The sequence below is a fragment of the Carassius gibelio genome, chromosome A16 (assembly GCF_023724105.1).
Source record: "Carassius gibelio isolate Cgi1373 ecotype wild population from Czech Republic chromosome A16, carGib1.2-hapl.c, whole genome shotgun sequence".
NCBI lineage: Eukaryota > Metazoa > Chordata > Actinopteri > Cypriniformes > Cyprinidae > Carassius > Carassius gibelio.
Genome location: NC_068386.1, coordinates 8,297,142 through 8,310,255, shown reverse-complemented (window position 1 = coordinate 8,310,255; position 13,114 = coordinate 8,297,142).

The window sequence follows — 13,114 nt, the reverse complement described above, 5'->3', positions numbered from 1 at the left end:
TTTTATCCAGATGTTTTTAAGAGAGCGTTTCTGGACATAGAGAAACATCACTCTCTGGGCAGCTGCTACGTCGCATTTATATTTAGTCATATCTTAGCCTTTACACCTCCACCTATGAATTTGCAGTGTTTCCAGATGTTTTAATGCTAATTTTCAATTTATGAATAAAAACAACTGGATTGAAACATAAATAGGCCTACTGTTACATTATGTTTAGAGTTCTTTTATTATGCTAATGTAATTAAATTTTTATATTGTACATTGAAATTGACAATTAAAAAAATACAGTCAGGTTTTGAGACATCTGATGAAACTTAAATTTAAAATGAAAATATGAAAATGTCATTTAATATATTTTTTTTGCAAAGTTAAGAGACAAAATATGTTTGCTGTAACATATTAACAAGGTTAATCATAAGAGTAACAGAAAAAAATCTATCTTATACTGTTGTGTTTCTTTCGTCCCAACTGATGGGGACGAAAGTAACGTGCAACTTATGTTCTAAGTGAAATTATACTGAAGTCTTTCTACATTTCTACAAAATACCACCTTGTATTGATAGACCACACTTCTGAGTTACTGGCCACAGCAGGAATATATTTCTGTCTACAACTTTTTTTTTTTTATGTTGTTTTTCTGAAAAATGGAACTTTCGCCCCTGCTCTCCCCTAAGTTCCCTCGTTACCATGCTTTTGGAAAATCCACCCAGTCTGATTCATGTAAATGGAATACGCAAAGCTGTTGCCCATAAAATGTTGTTTTAGAGGTTAGAAATTGAAAACTTTGTGTGACTTTATTGCTTATGGTGAAAAAGAAATTAATAAAATAACAAAATAACTTAACTCTAAGACTATATCTTGTTTTTTTAATACTATTGATTTTTTTTATATACTGCAGATTGAGTCAAACTGTTCTGCAGGGCACCGTAGGCTACACATATCCACAGCAGATGGAACCAGTTAGTCTTTAATCTCCTGAAGCCTATTTCAGATAAGACATTAGATGACCATTACAGCTAGATAATAGACTGTATAAATCTTGATAAAAGTTTAATTAAAGTCTATAGTCCATTAAATGAAGACTGTAAAAAGTGACTTTTCTAAAGACTGTAAACATGTTACTGAGAAAAAATGCTTGTCTACATTTTTCCTCTGACTAAAGAGGCACAAAAATAATTTGACATTTAAACATTTAAACATTTCAAAACATTGCGGTTTTTATTTGAACAAAGTAAAATTGGCAAAAAAAAAATGGCATCTGTGTATTTGATGGGAAATATAAATATGAATATAAATATTTTGCCTGTTTATTGATAAAAAGTTGCTGCCAAACAAAAAGCCATATTTAACTGTGTGAGAAACATAAAAAAGCTTGTTTGCAACATATAAATCACAACTTGTTGGTTAGTCATGAAAATCACTTCATGCCTACACCCTGGTGAATTTTTCAGTAACAACAGAAAGATAGCACATAGTTAATCAAGAGTGAGATAGAGAGGAATATGTCCAGTCAGTGCCTCTCCTAATATAGGAAAATCTACAGCCCTATCATGGATCATTTCTGTTAACATGCACTCACTGGTTGACATTTAAATGTACTAAAGTAGAGGCTGACATTTTTAAGAGAAAACCGCGTGATTGGGAACAAAATGACTATTAATCACGGGATTGGGACGGGAAAAAATGTCAGCAGGAGTGCAGGACCGGGAATACACTTGGATCCCCATTTTTATACACAAATATAGCCTACCTTTTATATAATTGAACTATAAACTAGGGGTGTGCGATATGAAGATTTTTGATCGTGGACGATGTCTCTATCTGCTTTTGAAGAACTGTAGGATCGTGCTGCAGCTGCAGTTCTGGCTTCTCCATCATATAGCTACTGAACACCTCGACATCATTCACAGCAGTGTTAGCTCAGCGCTAGAGTTACTTTCTCATTTACATGTGCTACATGTGTAAATGTTTCGTTCTCGAGCTGCTTTGACCTGTGCTTTTTCTGAGCGCTGGAATCACCCGACAACAGTGTTTGAGAGGAGCGGTGTGATTCTGACTTGAGCCAGGAGCAGATTTTTTTTTAAAGTCGGAGTGTTGTGGTTCTCACTCGCTCCAAGACCGCTTCATCACGAGTACAATTGGATCTCTCCGATCAGAAGGTTAAAATGACGGCAATAACCGAGCGGGAAGTTACAGGCCAGTTCTCAAGGAGTTTGTCTTACTCTGTTCCTTTCACTTAATATTTTCGGGTTAAAACAGATTCAGCACATTTATACGCATTCGCTTTCCCAGTAATGCATTTAAAAAAGTAAACTTACAGTGTTACTTCATCTGTCTCTGAATTTGAATAAGCAGAAATCTGTAAGAAATGCATCGATCTATAGATAAAAATAAATGACGAAAGTGTAGTGTTATTTTCATCACAAACAAAATTTTCAGAGCAGAATGCAGCAATTATACCTTTTAATGCAGACAATAGTTTGGCGTGTGGGAAGGATAAAAAAAGTTTGCACACAATAGCCTAAGCCACTTTGAAACTCTCCTGTTGTTATTATTATTATTTTATTATTATTTTACTAAAGTTGGCATGCTGTGATCTTGTATTTTCTTTCTTTTACTGTAACTGACAGATTCCAGCCAAAAAATACAATCCGGCAGTGGGCGGGAACGTGAATCATTCTTGTGGTTTTGGGACGGGACAGGATTTTCCCCCAGTTTTTCCGTGGGACTGGGACGGGATGACATTTTATTATTATTTTTTATTTTTTTATTTTTTTTGCGGGAGTGGGACAGATTTGAAAATTCACTTGCATGTTACCCTCTACTAGAGAGACTGAATGAATACACATAATACATTTAACAAAAAAGAAAATTAAAGTGGACACCTGAAGAGTTCCCACAAAAGAATGAAGCAGCACAACTGCTGCTTCAGAAATGTTCCTTAAGCACACATTCAGCATATTAGAATGATTTCTGAAGTCATGTTACACTGAAGCCTGATGGCTGCTAAAAAATCAAAAACAAAAAAAACAACAGGATTTCACAGGAACAAATTACTTTTTAACTTATATTTTGGCCATTTACCTTTCATCTGTTCTATTTATACCCTTTGTATTGTTTTGTTTTTGGCAATATAAATCTGGCCCCTGTTAATCTGTTTGTTCTAAAATGAATTCTCTGACCCTGTTTTGGAATCATGACTTGTATTTGCGTCTTTCCAGATTAGTTAGCTGCTTAGTTTGAACCAATTTGGAATGTGGTTAAATATATATTTAACTTTATAACCATGATCATTTTATTGAGATAAGGCAAATAAGGCCATAAAACTTTATAAACAACAACAACAAAAAAGAATACCATTTTGAAATGTTTTGTTTTTATTACAGGCCTGTTCATTCTCCTTTTGACAGAGTTTGTCGCAACTCTCTCTATGGCTCTAGGGGTGAGACGTGACTGAATGTTACCAGGTTCCCGACCCGGGATTGATCCGGAATCAATCCCAGGACATGTTTGTGTTCACACAGAAGGCTACCTGGCAATTTTTCATGACCAATGTGAAGTGTGAAAGGGGCTACAGTGAGTTGCTGGCCATAGATATTCACCTATCACTGTGCTTTGGCCACAAAGTCTCAGTTGTGTGAGACAAGTAAATAAATGCAACAGGACAGCTGACATCGAGCCCAAGAAATAAGGCATATAACCAAAAGCAACTGAAACAAGATCCAACTGGCCAAAGGGACATTCATTTCACTTTTTCCCTTGGCATCTGCTGCTTTCACCCTGGCACTAAAAGGCTAGCTGTTTATTCATTCAGTGACTTCTCATGCACATTTTGTAAAGGCACTACCTACTTGGGTTTAGAATGTCCTAGAAGAAACCATAACATCTTGTGTAAAGATCTAGAAAAGTGGTTCTCAAACAGCATATTGTAAGTCTGCAAAACAAGTTAATAATAACCACAACCATAACACAAGTTAAAAGAAAAGCTATTGCCTACATTAAATGCAGATTAATTTGTGACAAAAATAAACATGGTCCACAATTTGTTTTGTGCAGTGAGCTATTGGCAGCCGAGCCGAGAGAATTACATCAAAAGTCAAAAGTCTAAGAAAACAACCCACAAACAAACATTTAGAAACTAAACATTGAACAAGGCATGTTTGACATTGAAATCATCAGAAAAAAAAGTAACTGTTTGTTTTTGCGTGATAAATAATTTTAGGACAGTATAAAACCTGGGCCTTGAGCCAAAACCTTTATGTCCTATCGGTCACCACAAGTACAGACAAACATCACTTGCATTAGATATTAACTTTAGTTATTCTCTACAAAAAAACAACAACCTTGAAATCTACAAATACCATACAAATTTCAATAGAAAAACCAGAGAGTTAATATAATATCTGTGATCTAGAAAGCAGTCTCTCAGCTGAGCCATGAAAAACAGTGTTTAAACAGGACCAGCTTTGAAGAAAAAAGTTTTCTGTAGTATCTTTTGCCAAGGAACATTGAAGAAATAGTTATTTTTGCTGCTGTAATATCCACTGTGTTGTAACAGTATAGTAAATAACAGCACATTCTAAGGATCATCAAAAGAACTGTTATCCTTCAGCAACCAACTGCTCAGTGTAAGACTTTGAGTGATTAACACTCTCCAATCAGACACATTTGTAATATTAAGTCATTGGGGTGGCTTGAGATAATCTATAAACAGTGTTGGGAACTTTACTTTAAAAAATTAATTAGTTATAGTTACTCACTACTTGTTCCAAAAAGTAACTGAGTTAGTAACTGAATTACTCTATAATAAAAGTAACTCGTTACCAGGGAAAGTAACTATTTGCGTTACTGTAAAAAAAAAAAAAAAAAAAAAAAGTTGCAGTTTTCACAAGTCTATTGAAATGAGTAGAATAGACAAGTACATAACTTTCAATCTTTTTTAAGAGTTTTATCCTGCACTTCAAGTATTATCTTTGTAAGAAAAGGGTGTTTTTGGCCACTAGCTTTGTAGATGCGTGTCACACATTACATGTACACATTACATGCACGTTCTTGCCTTTGACCACAATGAATTTGAAGTAGTGCTAATATCTTCACCTTGAAAATGCCAACTTTTCATCGGATTGCTCCTCACTCGTTATCTCTGCTGCGAATCTCTGTGTAGCTGGTGCGTGTGTGTGTGTGTTTGGCGCAGCTGGCGCAGCCGCGTGTGCCGGCATGTGTGTAAAAATACTGGCTCTGATTGGCTACCATGAAACACATGACTCTGCCTTAACCAATCACAACCGCTTATCTCGTCATTAACCCACCTGCTCACTCGCTGTGTGAGCCAGGGGTGCGTTCGGATTGCATAGTTTATTAAATCAATGCATAGTAACGCACCGCATTTAACGTTCAGTAACGTTAACTGCGTTGTAACGACGGGAAAAGTAATTAGTTAGATTACCGCGTTACTGAAAAAATAACGTCGTTACCTAACGCCGTTCTTTTAAACGCCGTTATAAATTATGGACAAACAAAGAAAAATTAATAAGCCAAAGTTACATTTCCAGGAAATGCTCAGCAAGCACTGGCTGAGAAAGAAAGAAAGACCATGAATAACAGTCTACAACAAGCTAAACTGACAAGGGCTGGAGACAAGAAAGGAGAGAAAACTAGTGCATTGATTTTCATAACATTTATTTATGACATCTTATTCTTTTGCCCTTTACGATAATGCAACGCCTCATGCCACACAGAAAAACTCTTCTCTGGAAGCCATAAATCATTTGATTTGAGTGATGTATTTATGAGCTGTATAGGGAGCTGGTAAAGCATTATATTACACATTTGTCGAAGACGTCATTCTTTTTGATGCCGTAACTGAAGTGACACTTACTCTTAAATCAGAAACATTTCTAGGATCATCTGCCTCAGATGTTTCCATATCTGCGTGAGAGCTACAATTTCTTTTTATGGGACTAGAGGAAATCCACTGTCAGACATGAGGTCTATTTTAAAACTGTTACAGCTATTAAGTAATAAATCGAGCACAGCATTAATTCAGTCAGGCCATGGAGACATAGTGATGTTACCAGCTGAAGTGGTCAGCTGTCAAATCTCCAATCACTACCATTCAGCCTATTAGACACGGGACATATATACGTGGCACCACTGCTCAGTAAGTATGCTCAAACTACTCGCAACCCTCCATCCCTCCCCATTATAAGCATGAGGATATCACCGTGCACCTTTTGATTACCGTCTTCTTTGTTTGAGATCACTAAGGCTTTCATGTCCTGGTTGGCATGGACCTCACTGCTGAGAGGGACTCATCCTCATAACCAAGCTACAGTATAGACGTCTCACTGCCACATCTACACAATTACCACTGTTCGCTTTTAAAGACATTATTAAAAGTCTTAATTGTCATGTATTTCCAAGCTGATGGATAAATTCATGTAACATGACAAAGTGGTCCTTTCTGATATAATATAAAGTTTTTTACAATCGTGGTTAAGATCTGGCTTGAGGAGAATCAGGGCTGCACTAATTTTTATTCATTAATAAATAACATTTGGTTTAACCTGTTTTTGTTAGACATTAAAACCAATTGACCCTTAGCAAAGACCTTCGCAAAGAGTTAGTTACTGTTGCTACATCTGACAAGTTTTCGGTACCTATTAGGTACCAGCCATGGTGCTCTTATGCCACACATCAATGGGCTAATGTTCCAATGGTTCCAATGGTAGCCATTGCTTCACATGGTGATAAATTGTTAGGTTACATCATAGATAAAAAGAGCATAATGACAACACGCCAACAGACATGATTTCAAATTTAAAGAAAAAAAAAATAATTCATAGTTTTGTGGCTCTTGTGTCATGACAGATTGCTGTAGAGCCTCAGTTAAAGGAGACAATAATCTCTTCCTTTTTACTAGTTGAAACTTGAAATACAATTTTTCATTCACACAAACAGAATTTAATCATCCTTATTTTTCAGAATTCTGAACCGTAAAAAAATGGTTCTTTCAACTTAAAACAAAAGTGTTCATGCAGCTTAAAATGTTACGTTTTGTCAACTCAAATATCCAAGTTGTCATTAGCACAACTAAACACTAGCCCCTTTTTCACACTGCGATTCCGGAAAATGTGTCCTGGCAATTGTCCAGGTTGTTAGATTTTGCTCCTTTCACACTGCCAGTGATATTTCGGAATATGTGCGTGCACTCACACACAACCCATAGAGGTCCTGTAATGATAGGCACGTTAACTTTCACTTAAAATGGTGAATGATCTAGGTTTCAACATGGATAGTGAGGAGCTAACTGATCTCTGATATCTGATGAGGTGTGCGTGGATGAGTCATGTTCCCACTGCGGAAAGATGACCATTTCGGAGCTAGGAACCAGGCTCCGCTAACTTCAGGGGGCAGAGTCCCATTGCCGTTGCTGCAATCAGGGACTCATTCCGGTGGCCTACAGATAAGAACCACTTCCAGCAGTAGCGTGGGTGGTTTGAGGATTACTGTGGTGGCAAACCCCTTCAAATAGCCTACCAGCGGCATCCAGTAACCTTTCGACCACATGTCGAAATCAGCATTGGGGGGAGAGTGGTCCGATGAAGATTCAAAGGTGGTGCAGCGAAGGGGTATTCAGTGATTCATCCAGTGGAGTGGGCAGTAGCGACGCAATTGTGTCCTTAGTCTGCCTCCTTCTGGCGGGGAGACCCAGTGCTTCCTTACCGTTCCTATAGGCATTTGTCTGGTCTAACTGGCAGTGCCTATATGGCTTGCCTATATGGGGAAGCTGCTTCTGCCTTACACACTATGGCGTTACTGCAGGTGCACCAGGCCAAGGCACTGAAGGACCAGCATGAGGGTGGTCATGAACTGAAAGTTCTGAAAGAACTCCAAACCACCACTGACCTTGCGCTCCAAGCGACAAAGGTCACCTCGCATTCTTTGTGTCATGCGATGTCCACACTTGTGGTCCAGAAGTGCTATCTCTGGATGAGTCTGGTTGAAATGAGGGACGCCGACAAAGATCAGTTCATTAATGCCCCTGTGTCCCAGACAGGCCTCTTCAGCGACACAGATGATAACCTGGCCCAGCAGTACTCAGGTGCACGGGAGCAGACTGAAGCAGTCCAACCTTCTGCACGGCGGCGCATCCACAGCAGCCTCCAGCAAGTGACAGTGAGCAGAAGAGCAAGAGGCCCCGGAATGGGCGACCCAAAGAGAGGTAACTGCTTTCTGGAGGATGGTGAAGGCACCTCTCCATCCCCTGAAGGAGGGCTGGGTGGAGAATCTGGAAATCTCAATGAGAGAGCGGTTTTCTCTATCTCTGGGTCCCAAGAGGGTATGGAGAGTTGTGGACAGCCAAGCACCGGACCACACTCATCCTCCTCCTTGGCAGTTCTGCGGGTAGAGATTGCAGCTCTACTGGAAAAGGACATGATAGAGCCGGTCCCTTCAGCTGATATGAGGACGGGGTTTTGCAGTCCTTACATCATTGCACCCAAGAAAGGCTGTGAGTTATGACCGATCTCGGATCTGCGGGTTTTAAACTGGGCCCTTCTTCTGCTACCGTTCAATGTTGACCAGAAAACGCCTCTTTGGCTGTGTCTGTCCACAAGATTGGTTTACAACGATTGACCTGAAGGACGCATTCTTTCATATCTCGATCCTTCCACACCACAGACCTTTTCTGAGGTTTGTGTTGGAAGGACAGGTCCTGCCCTTCGAGCTGTCCCTGTCTCCCTGTGTCGTCATGAAAGTTACGGAGGCGGCTCTTGTTCCCCTCAGAGAGATGGATTTTCGCATTCTCAACTATCTGGAGGATTGGGATCAGTTGTGTGAGCACAGGGACATGGTGCTTTGGCATCTCAGCCTGTTTGGCCTTCAAGTCAACTGGGAAAAAAGCCAACTCTCACCTATGCAGAGGATCTCTTTTCATGGTATGGAGTTGGATTCGGCTGAAAAGACAGTCAAAGCTAGCCTGCTTGAATACATTCAAGGGCAGGATGGTGGTCCAACCATTTTCAGAGCCTCCTGGGGCATATGGCGGCCGCAGCGGCACTTACATCGCTTGGCCTGTTAAATTTAAGACCGCTCCAGCACTGGCTTTATGGCTAAGTCCCGAGGTGGGCATGGAAGCACTGCACTCACCGGCTCCAAGTTACACTGGCCTGTCACCAAACCCTCACACCGTGGTCAGAGCTTATGTTCCTCCAGGCAGGGTTGCCCCTAGAACAGATCTTCAGGCATGCTGTGATTTACACGGATGCCTCCACCACAGGCTGGGGGCCTTATTCAATGGGCGTGTAGCCTCAGGGGTTTGGATGGGCTGGCAGCTGCATTTGCACATCAGTTGCCTAGAGTCAGTGTTGCGGGTAACGCGTTACAAAGTAACGCGTTAGAGTACTCTAATTACTTTTTTCCTGAAATGTGTAACTTAACGCGTTAGTTTCGTGCGTAAGTAATCAGTAACTTCGTTATTTTTTTAAAAAAGTAATCCGTTATTTTAAGGAAAGGAAAATCCCGACTGCAGCCTGCTTTTTGTCAGACAGTAGTCCTAGGTCTACTGTGCCACCTGCGGATGTATCAGCGGAGCCGAAGCTCTGTGATCGTAAAGTCAATGGCTGTGATGCGTCTGTGCCCTGCGCCTGACCCTGTGTGTGTGTGGGTTTTTTTTTTTTTTCGAACTCCCGGCAAGATGGCAGAGAGGACAGCTTTTGGTTTATGGAAGTAAGCACATTATTTTCAATTTGTCAACGAAAATGAAATCGACTGTCGGACAAACGTTTCGAAAATCTGCTTCTGCTACGTTTTAATCACTACTTTGAAGAGTAAATGTAAGAGGACTGTGTTCAAGCGAATTTAGGCTTGTGACTGTGAGTGACACTTTAATAATAATTAGTTCGGCTATTAAGCGATTTGTCATTTGCCTGTGTGGCAGTGAGGGATTTAATTCGGTTTGTTATCATTTTTGTTTGAAAGGCAGCTGTTAATTTCTGTTAGATCGTTGGCTGGCTGGTTGTTCATCATTTCTAAATGGATTTAAATCTGCAAGCCTGTTTAAGGTTGTGTTTACAAGTAAGCATACTTGTACTTTGATAACTGCATTATGTAAAGTTAAAGAAAAATCAGGAGTTATCTTGTGGTGCTCATAATATACAGTAGCCTAGGCTACCCGGGCTGGGTAGGTGCGAATTTTGATTAATAATATGTTCTGTGATAATAAATAAATAAAACGCCATGTGGAATAGCCGATTGCTGACTGTCTTTCCTGTTATTGTTATCCTGCAGTGTTTATTTTTGTCGGATGACTGACGTTATTCATTGTCGGGAGTCACGGCTTCTAGGTGCATTTAAAGGGGCCAGGGGCTATGTCTGTCGTGTGTGAGCCGCTGCAAACGGCTTTTAATTTTTGGTAACGCATGAGTACTCTAACGCGTTACTTTTATGAATAGGTAACGCTGTATCATAACCGGTTACTTTTAATTGATGGTAACGTTGTAACTTAACTAACTACTTTCCAAAGTAACTATACCCAACACTGCCTAGAGTTGTTAGCAAAAACCATCTTCAAGAGTTGTCTCTTTTCACCTTACAGAAAGAGTACATGTTCAAAGTGAAGATAGCTGTTTTAACAAATGGGATAGTAAAATGGGTTTGCACACATGTATTTAATGTTTTTATAGTTTTCTAGCATGTTTACATCAACTGCTCATGCAATGTTAAATTAATGTGTGGCCAAATTTACTAATTAAAATCAGATAGGTCATTTTGGCATCCTTCATGAGGGATGGATGCACTTTTTTTATCTAGTCACACCAGTGTTTAACTCAACAATGATTCAAGATATTTTGGGAGATGACAAAAGCCAGCACAGCTTGAGGTGATGGCCCATGTGTGGCAATCTGGGATTGTTTCCAAGATATATGGCTTAAAATGTGGAGTGTGACGGGTAAGGCTGTGTTCTCATTTAACGAAATGTGGTCCCTGGAGACCAGATCATCCATTTATTATTGTGTCACTAGACATTATATTAATTCCATTCATCTGTGCAAGTAACATGCAAAACAGGATTTTTTCACAGGTCAAGAGGATTAATGATATTCTTAACAATGTTAAATGCTATAGGCCTACATTGTATTTTATTCTATTTATTCTAGTGGTGGACATAGATTCATTTTTTTTAATCTAGATTAATCTCACTGTAATCTTGAAATTAATCTAGATTAATCTAGATTAAAATGGCTCATTTGAATTCTGCCAAAGGCATTCAGAATATGTGTGCTACCCAAATAAAATAATGACTAAAAGTAAGTCTTTTAGAATGGGTTTCTCAAGCCAGGTGTTGCATTAGACCAGGGGCTCATCTCATGTTTCCAAAATACATCACAAAATGATAGAGAAAGCTGTAAACTTATTCCACATTGCACAAGGTGCAAACCACCTTACGCCTGTTTCACACATAATTCACCTGCAGCGCGTATGCGTTTCGTATTTTTTTACGCACCCATGTTAATGGATTCCAGCATTCACGTGGTTGCAGTCCATCAGTGCTTTCCAGGAGCGGTGCGTCTGCAGCAGTGCAGCGATCGTGTACCTACTGAGTAGCGGACTGCAAACACGTCCTGTGTGAAAGCACAATGAGTAGGAGTCCGTGCTGCTTCAGCACCACACACGTAATGCACACGGACTGCATATGCACTGTAGACGGGCTATGTGTATGGTGAAAATATGCGCACGTATTTGTTCGTTCGATTGACTTGAAGCGTCGCTGCGCACGAATCCCCCCAAAAAAACAAAGTGCGCCACAATGCTTCTAGTCAAATGAACGAACATGTGAAAGCGATTCGAAAGCATAAGGAGCCATATGCTCTGATCTTTATAGATCTCATGAATGTTACACAACGATCAACCTGCACAGTGCAAAAAGCCAAAACCTGGATATTTTAGGAAATATAAAAATCCTGGCTGGGACGTGTCCCATATGAACGGCGCATATGGTCACCCTAAGTATGTGTGAAACAGGCGTGTGTCTTGTCAAGGTTTCCATTGAGAAGCTTCTTTAAAAAAAAAAACCTGGCAGCTTCAGCTGCATCCATACTAGCACTTTGATGTGGTAATTTCACTGTAGGCATACACACAGGTTCGATGACTCTTTTTCGCACCCTACAGTGCAATTTGGTTAGGCATACATCTGCGCTAAAATATCAAGGTGAAAGTCACCATTGCTCGCCAAGTATAGACCCAGCTCTCAACCCAACTTAGAGAATAGAGTAACGGCAATTTTTTCTTTTTTATCGCCCAATAAAATAAAAAGTGAATATTAGAAGTATATTAGAAGATTAAATGGGATCAAGATCAGTAGGATGACAGTCGAATATTCTCCAAAAAACTAGAGATCCCTATTAAAGATTTAATTTGTAAATTTAATCCCAAAAAAAATAAAAATAAATAAATAACTGTCCCTTGGATTAATTCTGGTATTTTAGATCTAATGAAAAAACGGGATCTTGCTTTAAAAACTGCTAATAGATCAAAGTTAAGTCTTGATAGACTAAATTTTGTTACATTACGGAAAAAGGTGGTAAAGACCCTGAGAAGAGCAAAGGCAGATTTTTTCATGAGAATAATTGAAGAGGCAAGAGGTAATTCTAAAACAATCTGGAATCAGTTGAACTACTTAAAAGGAAAAGATAGGTCATCAATTGAATTGATGGTAAATGGGAAGCTGACTAACTGGCAAATTATTAAACTGAGATGGCAAATTGTTACTTCACTGAAAAAGTAAAGTCTCTTTTAGATAAAGTAGGGGTTGTTGGGGCTGTGTTTTTTGACCTCAGTAAGGCCTTTGACACTGTAAACCACATAATTTTTATGTCAAAATTTTTAAGTTTACATTTTTCTCCACATACTTTAGGATGGATTGAATCATATTTGTCAGGTCGCACACAGTATGTTAGTATACAGAATTATACAGTATATCCACTGGTGTTCTACAAGGATCTATTTTGGGTCCACTACTTTTTACATTGAAAATCAATGATCTTTCATCCATCTGTCGTTACACTAACATTCAAATGTATGCAGATGACACTGTTATTTACATACACAGAAG